Below are 15,901 nucleotides of genomic sequence, written 5' to 3'. Positions count from 1 at the left end.
GCCTGATTTCTCAAAATGGTGTGTCTGTGTGTGTGTGTGCGCACGTGTGTGCTTATCCGCTGACGGCTCGCACTCATCAGAGTAACGGCCGAGCTCAGTGTTTTGTTTCTTTCTTGCAAAACCTTATAGTATGCCTCCTGAACACTTTCCATATATGCAGCGTGTCTCACTGTATCATTGCGTGATACTTTTGTATATTTTTGTAATGTTTTAGCCTGGTCGCTATCCACTGCCATTATAGGAAGGAGCACGTGCAGGACTGTTTTTAAAATTTCTGCTTTTGAGGTCCGAAAAAGATAGAAGGACATAGGGCAGGGATCCTCAAATCTGGCCCACGAGATCCACTTTCCTGCAGAGTTTAGCTCTAACCCCAATCAATCAGCCAATCAATACCTTCAGGATCATTAGAAAAATCACAGGTAGGTGAATTTGATCAGGGTTGGAGCTAAACTCTGCAGCGCATTGGCCCTCCAGGGCAAGATTTAAGGAACCCCGACATAGGGCATTAGAACTATAGCAGACTGAGTAAAAGATGACTTTATTTTCATTTCAGGGTGAACTATCCCTTTAAGTTTGCAACATACCAAATAAATCCCAGCACACTGTTGTACAAGTTCTGATGCAATTGTACAGAGCTGTTGTGATTTCACCATTCATAGCAGCTCTAGAGCCGAAATAGCATCCTAAGGGAATAATAATTTCTCTTTTTCTACCATTTTTAGATGTGTATAACGAAAGACAAGATAGGAAATTATCATAGATTTACATTTACATTTACATTTATGCATTTGGCAGACGCTTTTATCCAAAGCGACTTACATTGGCCTTAATACTAATGGCCTTAATATTTGTGAAATATTATTACAATTTAAAATAACCGTTTTCTCTTTAAATATATTATATGTCATTGACATGTTCAGCATCATAGAAATGGGATTGGGTAATAATAATAGCCAGACTTGAACTCGGGTCACTGCATTAGCATCACTGGTCAACATGGCAGACCACGGTCACTTTCTAACAGAAGATAATTTCAATATCGCTAGGGCTTACTCGGATGAGTAGCACGCACCACTAATTAGTCCCTCATTCCAATAGACCACCTCTACCCCTGAAGAACAACCTGATATCAATCTACACGTCTTTACTTCTCTCAATTAATTCCGCTAATTAAGCGTTTGTTTAGAGTTTATGTAAAGCCCAGGCACCCTTTCATGGCCAGGAGGCAGTGGCAGGGTGCCAAACAGACTGTGTTCTGCTATAGTAATCCAGCGGGATTTGGAAAGTTGGGTATATGTTTGCCCCTCAGCTGCACGGGGGAGGGAAGAAAACGGTGTGAGAGAGAGAGCGAACTACTATTCCACTCAGCTTACATTTAGCTGCTTTATTTCCTCTCAGAACGTTAGTCAATATTGTGTGGCTTAAGTCTATTCTTCACTTCTCAGTGTCCTTTCCTCCCCTGCGAGGCATACATAAACAAAAGCCCATTAGAACGCATGGTTTATATTTGTAATCTCTGTTTATTTGCCGATGTGTTTCTTAGCATGTGGGCGAATGGCAACAGGAAACGAAGAGCACATGTGTAAAAGGAAACCGTGAAGTGGAGAAACTCTCGGTCTCACATTCTGGACAGTGGGGGTAGTGCTGGACTATGCATATTTTGTGAAATATTATTACAATTTAAAATAACCGTTTTCTCTTTAAATATATTATATGTCATTGACATGTTCAGCATCATTCCTCCAGTCTTCAGTGTCAAATGATTCTTCAGAAATCATTCTAATATGATGATTTGATGCTCAAGAAACATCTCTTACTTTTAGCAATGTATATATATTAGTGCTGTCAAAATGAATGCGTTAATAACGTCAAGACAGAAGCTGTCTGCATTTATTGTCGATGTGAATTAAGTCGTCACCGCAGCACGTCGAGTTTAAAATATCACTTAATGGCGAAGCATACAACTGATGCAGAGAGCTCTCCTCACCCCCCTCGCCAAAGGCAGGCCACACTAGATAGTAGTGGAGACGGATGGACAACTCCACAAGCATAGACTCACCACAACGATAGCTAAATGTGTGGCTACAGCATGTAGACCAGTTAATGTAGTGGAGGACGAAGGTCTACTTGAAATGATTTGCATTGCATATGAACTACCTTCAAGAGCCACCATTACAAGCAAGATTCACAACTTATATGAAGTGGAGAAAGCTAAAGTTGAGGAGGCGTTGAGACAGACAAACACGGTTGCGGTCACCGGAGACTACTGGACTTCAACCATAGCTACCTGGGTGTCACAGCCATAGACTGTAAAAAAAATATGGACGTAGTGTCCGTGAAGTCACCCATAGGATTCTGAAGAGCAGTTTTGAAATGTAAAGTAGGGTCGAGCTGGCCGTTGCCATCTTGGCAGCGCGTCACTCCTGGATAACAGAAAATGGGCAAAGAGGCGGGACGTGGGCGGAGCTGAGGTGACGCGATGACTAGCAGACAGCAGATAAATGGCTATCCACCTGTCACTCAAAGTGGCCACGCCCTTAATTATGCAGAACTTTAAGGCTTTATATAAATGTAAACGAATGAAGAAAAAAAAAAAATCACCCCCCTCACAGTTGTCATGAAGGGCAAAATTAGATATATAGACCAAAACCACAATTTGTACCAGGCTGTAAACATGTTTTATTCTACTGTAAATTGGGGCATTTTAACGTGGGGCTCAATGAGATTCTGCTCCCTTCTGGAGCCTGTCTCTAGTGGCCAGTCGATGAATTGCAGTTTAATGCTGCCTTCACGTGCTATCGGAAATTTCCTAATTCCCACTTTAGAAGTCGTGATTACGAGCTTGTTGCATTCAAGTGCTTTGTTGTCGGAGTGAACAGGAATCATGGTGGACACCAGGTTATTCATGCCTATTTATTGGGGAAATCTTATTAAAACCAACATCATATGTAGTGTCCCATGCACCGACAACCATATAAACATTCCAGATAGTCCGCTTTCTGCTGATTCTGTAATTTCAGTCAAATGCAGGCTATTTTCGCTGTGTACCAAACATACAATACGCTTCATATGATTACTCTTACATGTAAATATGTACTACATTAATGTCAAGATAAGACGACCAAGCTGTTTTGGAAAAAAAAAACAATAAAACCACACCTGCCACAGCAGTAGTTCTCCCCGCCACCATGTTTAAAGCTTATGACACGCCCATCTCGGGAATTGGGGTATCAAAATTATTTCCGAACTTCCCAGTGGTAAACACGACATCAGAGGGCGTTCATGTGCAATTTTTACCTAGGAAACTCGTATTTACGATAATTCCGATAGCACGTGAAGGCAGCATTAGTCACTTCCATATTGGCTTCAAGAGAAACTGCGGGAGGTTGCCGCTTGGTCACAGCACATTATTTTGACACACACTGGGAACTTCGGTCGCACGCTTTGACCATTATGAAGACAGACGAGAGGCACTATGCTGACGTTTGCGCTGAGAGCTTTCTGCAAGTAGGCAGCCAGTGGAACATTAACCTCAAAACTAGCATAATATGACCACTGATGGCAGCTTCTGTTCGAGCATATGCCTTGCATATCACAGTTCGCCCTGACGTGCGAAAATGTAAACAGGCTTGTGTAAGTAAAAGAAAGAGAAGTAATGGGAACCTGCTATTTCTGTTCTTTTTTTTCATGCGTTTAATAGACATGAGCAAGTTCCTTGAAAAACATCTATGAGCTTTGATGCATGTCTAGTCTTCATGCTCTGTTGAGTATGGTAATAAACATACATTTGCATAAAACATCCATATTTGTCCATACCCATGTTGATTAGAGTATTAAAAACTTGAAAAGTACTCATTTAAGGTACACTTAGAACTGATAAAAATGTGTGATTAAGTTGCGATTAATCACAAGTTAAGTAATGACAATCATGCGATAATCACGATTTAAATATTTTAATTGATTGACAGCCCTTATATATATATATATAGCTACATTTACAGGTTCACTCTTAACTGTCAGCCACAGGCTCTTAACTTATGTGATTCAGATTCGTGATGGACTCTTTGCCCGCCCCCCAGCCCCCCTACGGTTTAATGTCTACTAGATCAAAGGAACGGCCCACAAGAGGGTGATTAAAAACATCAGGAAGGATTAATTTAGTACCACAGCCATGGTCATGCCGTCTCTAGTGCTCATTACACAATTAGCTAATGCAATCTTACTTCATTATTTAATCAACCAAAGAACCTACTGCTGGTTTAGGCATGTCTAGACCTTCAACGTCAAAGATGAGAAGTCCACACATTAGCCGGGCACAGGAAGGCCACATAATGGAGTAAAGAATAACTAATGTGTGCTGAATTATTAACTGTCAACTATAAAATAAATAAGGACAAAACTGAGAGCACTGATAAGAGTTTTAACGCAGCAGCATCACCTCAGTATTAAAGCCACACAATCTGTATGTTAAATCTAAACCGCAGAAGATCAAGTTTCACTCGTTCGGTGTTTCTCACACTTTTCTGCTGTTGTCTCCACATAGGAAGTATCCTTTAATGAAAGGTCCTAGAACAGAAATCGCGCTTGCTTTGTTCTACAGCCCTGCTCCTGTTCCCCCGCTAACCCCACCCATGCTCATATTCTTCTGCTTTATCATGGGATGTGTGTGTCCCGTGTGTGTGCTCATGTTCGCGACAGACGGAACACTGCAAGATCTTTATGACAACATTGTACCAATGTGCAAATGGGACCCGCATGTGTTTCTCGCATGTGTCAGTTGTGCATGGTACAGTTGAGGTGGTGATATAGCGTGTGTGCGTAAGAGAGGGTGCTTTTGGGGGTTGTGGGTGTGAATGAAAGAGGGGGAGACTCCACAAAGGAAACAGGCACCCACAAAGACGAACAAAGCAGTCTTGATTGCCTTTTGTGATACGATGCTGTATTATGGTCTGGTACCTTTCATCCAACAATGATGGGATAAGAAACAGGGTGGGGGAGAACTGAAAGTGGGTATGTTAAAAAAGTGCCAAATTTATAACAGATGCATTAAGAAAGACTCCATATTCATGTTTGTGGGTGTGTTTAGATTCAAATATTCTTTGTATTAAATTACGTTAAACACAAGTATTGGCTATGTCTCAAAAATGCACAATGATCTTCCATTTTTCCCAGACCCTCCTGACATATTAGATCACGTCCCTTAGGGACAATAAAGACTAGATTGCCTCACAGATACACAGAGACGTTCAGTCTTTCATGATAAAAAAAAAGAACGTTTTACTTCCCCTCCTTCGTCTTATATCCTCCTACTATAGTCAAACACTCAATGGCGCACTTCGCTCTTTGTCAGAAGCATCATTCAAACCAAACGACACGTCCGTCTTTGATTTTTGAACCAAGAAGATTTGGACTGCAACTTCAAGAAACTATAATCTTCTATTAAATTATATAATATAAATATAATAATACATAAAATAATAATAAAATGTATAGGCCTATTTCTTATATAATCTCAAATGAAGTATATTCCAGCTTCTTCAGCTCAATTCTGCCACCACCTACCCACCATTTTTGTGGAACAAAATGTCAACGCTCCTCTTTTCCATGCAATGTTTAGTCCCATTGCAATTTTGCTTGGTTTATTAAAAAAAACTGAACCTTCATGTTAAAAAAACACCAGTAGACCAATGGGGATGCAAGTGGCTGCTAGGAGGTCTGCAAAAATGAAACATCAAGCATCAAAAAATTTTACTTTTCCCAAATTTTACATCATTACAGTTCCATGGCCCATACATATATATATATATATACACATACACATACATACATACATACATACATACATATATACAGGTTTTTTCCTACATTGAAAATTTTTTGGCGGTCGGCAAAACAAATTTTTGTCCCGCCAAAGCCTTATTTGATCAGTTATTGTGATTTATGAGTGATGTAGAACAGATGACTGCTGCACTTGAGTACATATTACGTTAATCAAAATCAAAAGGTCGGAAGACCGAATCCATGTTGCATGTGGCGCTATCAGACGTCTTCCTTTAATTACCGCTGGGTGTGAAATGCGCTCAAAAAACATTGACTGATTCTCTGACCAGCTGACATAAAGCATACTTTATATAAACAGGAAACAAATCCTATCCGGTTATGAAGTGTTTTCTGTGTGTTGACAAACCTTTCGCGATGTTCTAAAGACGGGATTCACACACAACGCGCCTGCTAATGTCCGATTCGCAACCTAATGACTCCTTTGAACCGAATCATTTTAACGACTGGTTAGAACTGATCTGTCCAACACTGAACTCACAAATCAGTTTAATCATTTACTCAGGACAACATCTGAAATGAAAACACAAGTGTGCTTACCCAATTTAGCAAGAGTGGATAGTAAGAATTATTTTTAATCATCCACAGTCTTTCAGCTTATTTATGTGGACAATGTGTAGTAAAATAAATAGCCTAAAATCATTTAGTTTAGACTGGAGTGAGGCGAACCCAGAACAAATTTGTTGTTAGCTAGCTGATTGTATATGGCAGAAAATTGTATATGGCAGAAAATTAGGCTATTTGTTCATTTTTTTAATACTATTTTTTAATATTGATATGATTACCAAAACAATTATCAGTAAATAGTGTAAAAATGAGGAACAAAAACAAACATCAAGGTATCAAAATAAGATAAGCAAAAGTTACAAACTTTATTTGAATTTATTTCAAATTTATTGTCAGTATTGCGCTTGCAGATCAAGTGGGTAGGGTATTTTTTTTTTACCGTGCGTGTGTGTGTGTATGGATGACCATGTCTGTCAGCCACCACCGAAGATCATTTTTGACCCAGGAAAAACCCTGTATATATATATATATAAATATATGTGTGTGTGTAATTCTGCAAACAACATTGTAAAATAGTATGCATGATATTATAAAGACAGAGTATGAAGGCCTTACATAAATACATAAATATAAATATATAAATACATAAATATATTAAGAATAAAATATGGTCTTTCCATGGCATCAAAAAGCTTGAAACCCTCTGCACGAAAAAGCAGGAGTTTTGCTTTTCTATTTTTACATACCTTTGGTTATGTCTTTTCTTGCTTAGGGTGCCTAGTGAGTCTGGACTGCCACTAGTACCCTCAAAAACAAGTGGTGCATTATGCCCTTTGTCATTTCATTTCCCATTGGGTGTGGTTTGGTTATCGATCCAAAGCAGATCAAATTCAACAGGCTAATCAGAGCTGGATATGTTACAGGGGGGGGGGGGGGTCAGAAATCATATCATGTGGGCCTTTAAGTGTATTACTGGCACAGCAAGGCATAAATCTAATATACAACATTGTCTGAGTATGTTTTTCTGTACTATTGAGTTTCAGGGGCCAGGCTTTGACATGTCAGCGCATTTGTGTTTTGTTTTGTATCACCACACATAAGTCTTATCAGTGACCCGTGCGTTCGCCACGGGTCACTTCAGAAGACATTTGTAAAGAGACCCTTCTCATCGTCGAGGGAGATGAGACCAGACCAGACCTAGGCTACGGATTACACAATATCAACGGTTTATTTGACTGTTTAAGGGAAGTGAGACCATTTTCCCCCCACTGGAAATGTCTGAAATCCTCTATATTTTAGTCTAAATGTTTAGTGCAAGTTATGCAAGAATGTTGGTTTCAGTAAAAAAGACAAGATGAAGTTGTGCAACATCTGTTTCAGCAAACTATTGGGAAAACAAGTAAGTGCAGTAACATCCCACTAGAGAGCACAGAGCCAGGCTATTATCATGCTAAAAGCCCCCATGTGGGCAGGATCCATGTCTTTCTGCCTCTCATGGACATTCATGACTTTGCGTTAGCATGAGGATGGGCCTGATCCTATCACAGATGCCACAACTGAAAGAACAGGTTTGATGGACAAAGCCCCTCTCCACAATTTAATCTGCCAAGCTCTGGCGAGCAATCCGGCTCTTCATTCCAACAGGGCTTCCTCGGTGGGCTTCTTCCAGGTGCACAAACAAAAGCAGTCAGGGTAACAATACGCTGTCTATCAAGAGGGGGAGGGTGTGCGGGTCTGGCATGCCGTTATCTCTTTCAGTACCTGCTGGAAACTTAATGCAGTTGGACGTACTGATGCCCGGTAGACGCTTGAAAACCACACTGTGACCACATCACTACATATCCAGCACTTTATGGAGTACTTCAAGCCACAAATCATTCAGAAATGTTTTACGGCTCACTAACACAAAAACGATCTCCAAACCTCTTCGTGGCCTGTAACACGGTTAACATTATCATAGCACAAGAGTGTGCCAGATTTACAGAGGAAACGATGCCGTTTCTTTACTTCTGAAAGCTGCAACATCATTTCAGCACACAAGTTATTACGTGGTTTTGCTGGTTTTACATTCAGCGACTCGACACAGTACCAAAATATACAATTTACACAATACAAAAAATGTGCTTAATAGCTCAAAAGGAAAATTCTGTCATCATTTACTCAACCTCAAGTCTTTCCAAACCTGTACGACTGTGTTTCGTTTTTTTTCGTCCAAACAATAAAAGTCAATGGTCTCTGATGCGATTTGGTTCTCAACATTATTCAAAATATCTTCTTTTGTCTTCCTCAGGAGAAAGAAAGTCATACGGGTTTTATAAATCATTATTTTTGCAAAAAAATTTTGGGTGAACCATTCCTTTAAAATCCAACTTAAATTCGAATGTATTAATATTAACCTGGTTAAACAGGTTAACATGCATAAGCTCAACAATATGCTAAATGATCATTACATGATTACATAAATGTCTCGTGAATGTCATGCTCTCAGCAGCCAGGATGCACAGCCTTTGACATCATTACAAAAGGTTTTCTAACTACCCACAATTATACGGCTAGTTGATTTTTTGTTTGCGTTAGCATTTTTTCCCTGTAGTCTGCAACACTTTCGGGAACTAATATGTGACCCAGTTTTAATGTTACAACCCACTAGTTGAGAACCACTGAAACATATTATACAATATATTGCCTAAAATACACCTTTCTGTTGCTGTTCTGAAGTTAAGATCTGCGTACACCTGCATCAATGTTAAGCCGGATTTGACGTTCTACTGTATATGGCAGATTTATATCAGTTAGGCGATGTTTTGCTAAATTAAACCCATAAATAGTGACTTTGCACAGATGCGAGACATGAATAGAAAGCGAGACCTTTAGAAGTTCTTCCATGACTCCAAAACTGTCCTAAAATGGACAAAGTCTTTCCCCAACTGAAACGCTGCTCAGTAAATATTTAGAACGTTTCCCCTGAGCCTTGTCTGTGTGAGACAGACAGATTGGGTTAAGTAACTGCGGTGTATACAACATACATTTATGGGACTGTGTTTGTGATTGTCTTAACACTAAATATGCATGCTACTGTCTGTAAATGCAGTAAGAAAGTCACTTGATTGTGTGTGTGTGTGTGTGTGTGTGTGTGTGTGTGTGTGTGTGTGTGTGTGTGTGTGTGTGTGTGTGTGTGTGTGTGTGTGTGTGTGTGTTGGAGAAGGTTAGCAGCCCAAGCAAAGGCAAGTCATTGCAGCGACACTCCCAGTTCTTGGCACAAATACTGCAAGCTCCATATTGCCGGCTGTGAGTTGTAACTTGCTCAGCAGCAGCCTCCAAAACAGAAGGCGTTTATTTTGTTCCAGCTGCCACACCCAGCAAAAGTGTTTTTCGGCAGAGGAAAGATGGCATGCTGCCTTATAACAGTGCAAGCCCTAAAGCACTGGAAACCCCAGCCTCTATCAATTATCACCAAAGATATTGATTAGCATAACTGGAAAAAATGCTGCCCTGGTTGACCAGACATGCATTGATCCCATGCGCGCCAACTATTCTTAGTTCACCCTGAACAACACAACATATTGGTTCGTCAAAGACATGCCTTCCTGTGCAAATTTCTTTTGTTCTCAGAAGAGTACACCCAAAATTGATTGTGACCATTTTCTTAACTGCATATTGTTTCAAACATAGAACATTAAAGTTTAGTTTTTAGGTTATTATCCTTGCCACTCAAAATTAAAAGACAAAAAATGTATGTAGTTATTGACTGAAAATCTTGACATGAACCGATTTGTGAACGCTTTTTTGAAGTCATTTCAATGAATCTGTTCACAAAACCCAAGTTCTCTCAAGTTATGACTTAAAATAGAGTGCAAATATCATATTGACTACTTTTATAGTGCTACTTTTTCCCCAATCCTCAATCACATCCATTATATGGCAGGGCATTTTGCAACTTATTTCTTGCCTACATTTTGTTAGTGGCCACATGTCGTCAAACAAACCAAAAGTGGAACGAAACCGCGCTTCTCGCTTGAGCTGCGCAGCGTGGACAGGTTATCAGCTCGGAGCAAGTTTGCCACACAAGTCCTGAAAAGAGAAGCCAAACCGTTTTGATCGCTCCCCGGTGGTTGGTCCCAGTATAGGTCATAAACCCCGCCCCTCTCCAAGTAATCGACTGGGATGTGAGACAAACTAAATCAAATATTACTTAAAAATATATTTTTTCATGATTGACAGCTTCTCTGAGCGAAGTAGTCACTGAGGCACCAACTGACTTTTTTCGGGATTTTCAGGAGGAGATTGGAGCTTTAGCTTAAATTTCTACATTTCCATAATGGTATATTTCACACAGACATAAGTTGTTGTTCTGCAGTAAACTCTACAAATCGATTCTCCAAGATTCTACAGTGCAAGAGAGTAAAGGTGCGTCGTCCATCTTTTTTTACAGTCTATGGCTCGGACCATTATTAGACAAGGCAGCGCAAGCTCAGAACAGGTTTACTCACAGGCCAATTTCGATCACGTCACGTAACACCGTTACTACACAGCGCTGCGAGATCTAGGGAGAAGCATTCAAATTATAAACTCTCTGTTATAAACTTCAGATATCAGATCAAACAACGTTTGACCAGGAAAAACACTGTGTCATGAACAAACAAGTTGTAGAAGGCTTATCAGTCCGCAAATCACCAACATTCATCATAGATTTAATGTAGTAACGCTAACTGTAACAATGGTATTGTGGCAGAAATAGTCAAACGTTTTTAAATTAATCACTTGAGGGTTAATACAACCTTTTGAGAGTGAAATTCAAGCACTTTTTTTAAAGAACTTACAAGTGCTTCACACTTTTTCCAGCACTTCAAAGCTCTAAATATTAAACAATTTGACACTTAGAACCGCCAGGGGTCGTTGTATACCTAAAACTGCCAGTGTTGTATACCAAAATTTACCCATGCACATGTCTACTGTTTTGAAATGGCTAAAAAAAACATATTTCACTGTATTACGCCACTGTCTTCACACAGTATTGTCTAGAGTCATTAAATGATTATTTTTTTGTCCTGTTGTTTTATGGTAAATGGTAAATGGACTGCATTTATATAGCGCTTTCAACAGACCCATGGCCATCCAAAGCACTTTCACATATTTGCCTCACGTTCTCTCATTCATACAGAATGACGGTGGTGTCAGCCATGCAAGGCGCCATCCAGCTTGTCGGGAGCAGCTGGGGTTACTTGCTCATAGACACCTCGACACTTGGTCAGGTGGAACCGGGGATTGAAGGTTTGTAGACAACCTACATGAACCACTGAGCCACAGCCGTCCTCGTTTATGTTCTAGGCTATTTTAAGCAGGCCACACTAAATCACTGAATATAGGCTAAACCAGACTGCCATGACAACAAAAACTAGAAGGAAATAAATAGGTGGAATAATATTATCAAATTGTGGCTCAAACTAATTATCGCTATCGTTGCCTAGTAACATAGAACATTAAAATATAAGTGGCACGAAAATGACAGCACGGCACGAAGGTAAAGCACTTATAGGTATAAATGCCCCCTTTTGAATCTGGTTTTATGTAAAAAAATTTAACAACAGGTGATTGTAAATAACACAATTTTAGTAAAAGTCAGAGACTGGGAGCCCGTTCTAGTGTCACATGTTAATATTATTAGTTACTGCACTTATTAATGCAAAATAATAGTAATTTTATGATTAAATTACCTTTATGATAAAAATCCCCCACCCACCAGCACTTCCAAATCAGGTGCTGGTGCCATCATCTCTAGTAGCACCGGTGCTACTTCTCTCAAATGTTAGTCCTGACTAACACCCAGGCCTGATTTGGGAAAAGAGAGATCGACATGAGCAGTTGCGTGATTTCATTTTTGGCTGGACTATTGTTTTAAATGCTCAGCCTGAGGGATTCAGTTTTCCTCAGAGAGGGCTCTCTCGGGACGTGCTGTAAGCGCTCTGTGCCTGTTGCCAAAATGATAAACGCAAAAGTCCTTGAGGAATCGCTCCGCCCACACAGTGACCTGGCCCCACCCGTAACCCCTCATGTGACCAAGCCCAAAAATCCCACACTTCCAGTTCCCACCACGGTCTGCAACATTTATTTATCTTTCCGTTTGCTTAGATTTCCGTTTATTTATTCGCTTTTTTTTATTTAACTTCGCCTCATGCACAATCCCTCCTCATTGACGTCTGCATGCACATATGCGACCTGTGGGCACGCGGAGCCAAGTCATTGGGAACGAGCCTCATTCTGAAACACATGTTTCTGGGACAGGGTTGAATGAAGGTCAGGGGAATTCAGGAGAAGGCGCCATCAAGTAACAATCAGACAGTCAACCTGCGACGCCACTCATATCTGAAGGCACAGCCTTTGCTGTGTCACGCTTTGAAATGAATCCTAGACGAAAACTCTGAGTGGCTCAGGCTGAGTCATAGTTATGCCTACTGTGGAAAGTCGGCAGACTTCCACGGAATTGAAATGCCTGTCATTAAAAAAGCCCTTCACATATTTAGGCTAATTTGATAGCAAGTTCCTGCAAAATCCAAACAGAAAATACAAAAAAAGTCTGGAGTGTCTGGTGATAGTCTATTCAAGGTACAGTGGGCAATATTAAATAAAGACCACAGCTGAAGCCTCTCTCGTGTAGACATGGGCTGAGAGTGTGAACGTGAGTGAAGGACGCCGGTGGTGGTCAGCTGAGACAGCGTGGCTGGTTTTGTTCTGGTTTAATGAAGCATGGCATCACATGATGCCAACGCGGACTGCATGCTGCCCATATCAGCTCTGTCTACAGATCGGATCGCAGCGTGATGAAAATCTGCTTTTTAGGCTATACTACACCCCACCATCACCTGAAAACAAGAGCCCAGACAAGAATCAAGACAGATCCAACACCTGATATTCCGGCTCATCTTAATTTTCCCACTTTAGTAATTCTGTTTCCATCCAATAAGTAGTTCGCTCTCCTTTAAAAAGCATCCAGAAATCCCCATGTGGATCTGCAAGCACTCTGCATGCAGTCACAGAACAGAGGAGATAATGCAATCACTCCATTGAAAGCTTTTAGAAGAATAACGTGACCTAGCACACATTTCACATTCACACTTGAGAATGACGGATGGACAGCTCTCAATGTGATAATCGATGTTTCCTCTCACATATCAGCTTATCTTGTATAGGGAGGCATTGTGTACCACAAAGGCAGATTACAAAACATCTCGACCCCATCCCTTTTTTCTTGTCCCGGAGAGAATGCACAATTTTGATTCCAAGTCAGACCCCTCAGAGAGGTGTCGTTAGTGAATGATTATTTTGGACTAAAGGGACGGATGAATTTCATAGCATGACCTAAATTCAGAAGCCAACGCAATGGCTTTTCAATGTAGCTTTGGATTCCAGGGGAGACAAAAATCAGTATGTACAATAGAGCTGACCTACATCTGTACAATTGTCTGGTTTCATAATAAAACACAGTCAAAACCTTAAAGGGATAGCATACCCGAAAAATTTTAAATTTGGTTAAGTGGATCAAAAAAATCGGACACTAGACGCTGACTTTTACTATCAAGCTTCATTAAAAAAAAAAAAAAGTCTTGCAACTGATCATTATGCATGTTTGAATGTGTGCAAGCATGTTTGAAATCAAAGATTTTCAACGAACTTTGAAAATGAAAACTTCACAAGAATCGGGTTTCAGGTGATGTAAGATGTCACTTTTTTATTCTATGGAAGAAGAAAAAAATGAACTGAAAGTGGCACAACCGTTTGTGTTTCACAGATGAAAGGACGTCATACAGGTTTACAACAAACACGAGGATGAGCAAATGATGACCGAATGTGCATTTTGAGTTGAACCATCCCTTTAAAATTCTGCCAGACAACAATATATCTTGTGTTCTGAGTAAAAAAAAATCCCCTAAACATAGGGGGAAAAAAACACCTTACAAGTTATTAAATGACAGAATTGTCATTTTTAAGGTGGACTATCCCTTTAAGAAACAGACACTAGACTCAGTCCAGCAGCATAATTCCCACAATAGAGTCTTTTGTCTTATTAATACGAGCTTTAAGAACAATGCCATCCTTACGGTGACGGATGGACGAATCCCCACGGCGTGTTTTGCAACGGCTAGAAATATCGCCAAGCTCCTTGCGTGCAATGAGCTCAGCAAGAGTCCGTCCCTGTTGACAAATGCTGGAATACACATGAAGTCCAGCAGGTCTGGATGATGCAGGTCAATGTTTAACTGCATGCGTGTTATACATTACACCAGTCACGGAGTGCCTTCTCGTAAACGATGCAAAACACTGATGCATGTCACACTTAATATTCAAACTGACACTGGTGGAATATGCATGTTTTGAGAGCTTAGATAAGACTCTCACACATTTCATTATCAGATCACTGCTTGCGAGGAAGATCAACGACTGGGCTGAAGATGATAGAAACGTGTCTGTGTTGACAAATGAACACATCACAAGTTACTGTTAAAGAGTGAAATTTGAGGAAAGTCTCACACATCTGTCTAAAACATTTGCTTAGGGTTGGTCATTAGCCACGTTAAAATACACAGGTCTATCGCACTGTTACAAAAAATGAATGGAGATAAAGTTATTGTAACACTAGGGAACATTTGACTGTATGAGATATCGTTAGTTAGGCTGTGAAACATAACTTACCCCATGTGCGATGTCCGGCGGAGAGAAGAAGCGCGTGCCGATGTTTTTAATCTTCATTTACAAAGTTTACATGAAATTCCGTAATTCCTGGTCGCTTGGTCGAGCCTTCAACGGTCCGTTTGGGAAAGCGCCAAATGATTTAATAAAAGTCAAAACTTTTGCGAAGTCAATGCTTCATATAATCTAATCATTAATACAGCCATGGTTGAGATAGACGTCCAAAAGCAAGATATAAACACTCTGCGTTAACGTCTTTAGGACGCGTCCATTTGTGTTTTCCGTTTAATAAAAAAAAAACAAATCGTTAATTCCACGAGCTGAACGCCAGAACAACAGCTTCGCGATCTGTGCGCGGCGACGTAATACACACACACACACACACACACACACACATGCACGCTCTCACTCACTCTCTCTCTCGCACGCGCACTCCAACTCGGCGTTGAGGAGCGTAGGACGACTGGGTAATGGTTTTTACACCCCTAATTTGCCTATACACGAAAATACATGTATTGCAATAACATATATAATTGCAGACGGTCGCATAAGGATGTTGTCTCCACACGATGAAAATGTTCAGGATCAAAAAGTCACATTTATGGTAGTATTTTAGTTTCTCTCTCCCCAGGGTAGAAATGAGGTCCAGATGTTTTTGTTTTTTTTTGGTTCCACCTCCTCACTTCCTCTCCACTCTTGAGTTGCTGAGGGTTTTTAGACTTAGTTTTGCCTCTGTTACATTTTTATTTGTCTCTTACATTCACAACATGTATCTCATTGACATAGAGCTATTGATTTTCACTATATTGCTTCAATAAACGTTTTTATACTACAAAGGCAGCAATAAATATGAATGCTGCTTTAATTATAT

At 40.2% G+C, this 15,901-nt stretch overlaps 1 protein-coding gene across 2 annotated transcripts in view; it reads right to left on the bottom strand.

Moving 5' to 3' along the window:
* The window catches only part of s1pr2 (sphingosine-1-phosphate receptor 2), a 30,521-nt gene extending 14,862 nt beyond the window's left edge, over positions 1-15,659 (bottom strand). The window contains exon 1 of one of the 2 annotated variants that reach the window (XM_079834792.1): positions 15,034-15,659. The gene's annotated coding sequence lies outside the window, so the exon portion shown is untranslated. Of the gene's footprint in view, positions 1-12,059; positions 12,317-15,033 lie in introns of those variants that run through there. The other variant, XM_079834793.1, reaches the window with a different exon arrangement.
* Positions 15,660-15,901: the final 242 nt, after the last annotated feature.

The sequence above is a fragment of the Gobio gobio genome (assembly GCF_949357685.1).
Source record: "Gobio gobio genome assembly, chromosome: 1".
Classification (NCBI taxonomy): domain Eukaryota; kingdom Metazoa; phylum Chordata; class Actinopteri; order Cypriniformes; family Gobionidae; genus Gobio; species Gobio gobio.
This window is presented reverse-complemented; position numbering and strand designations above follow the sequence as displayed.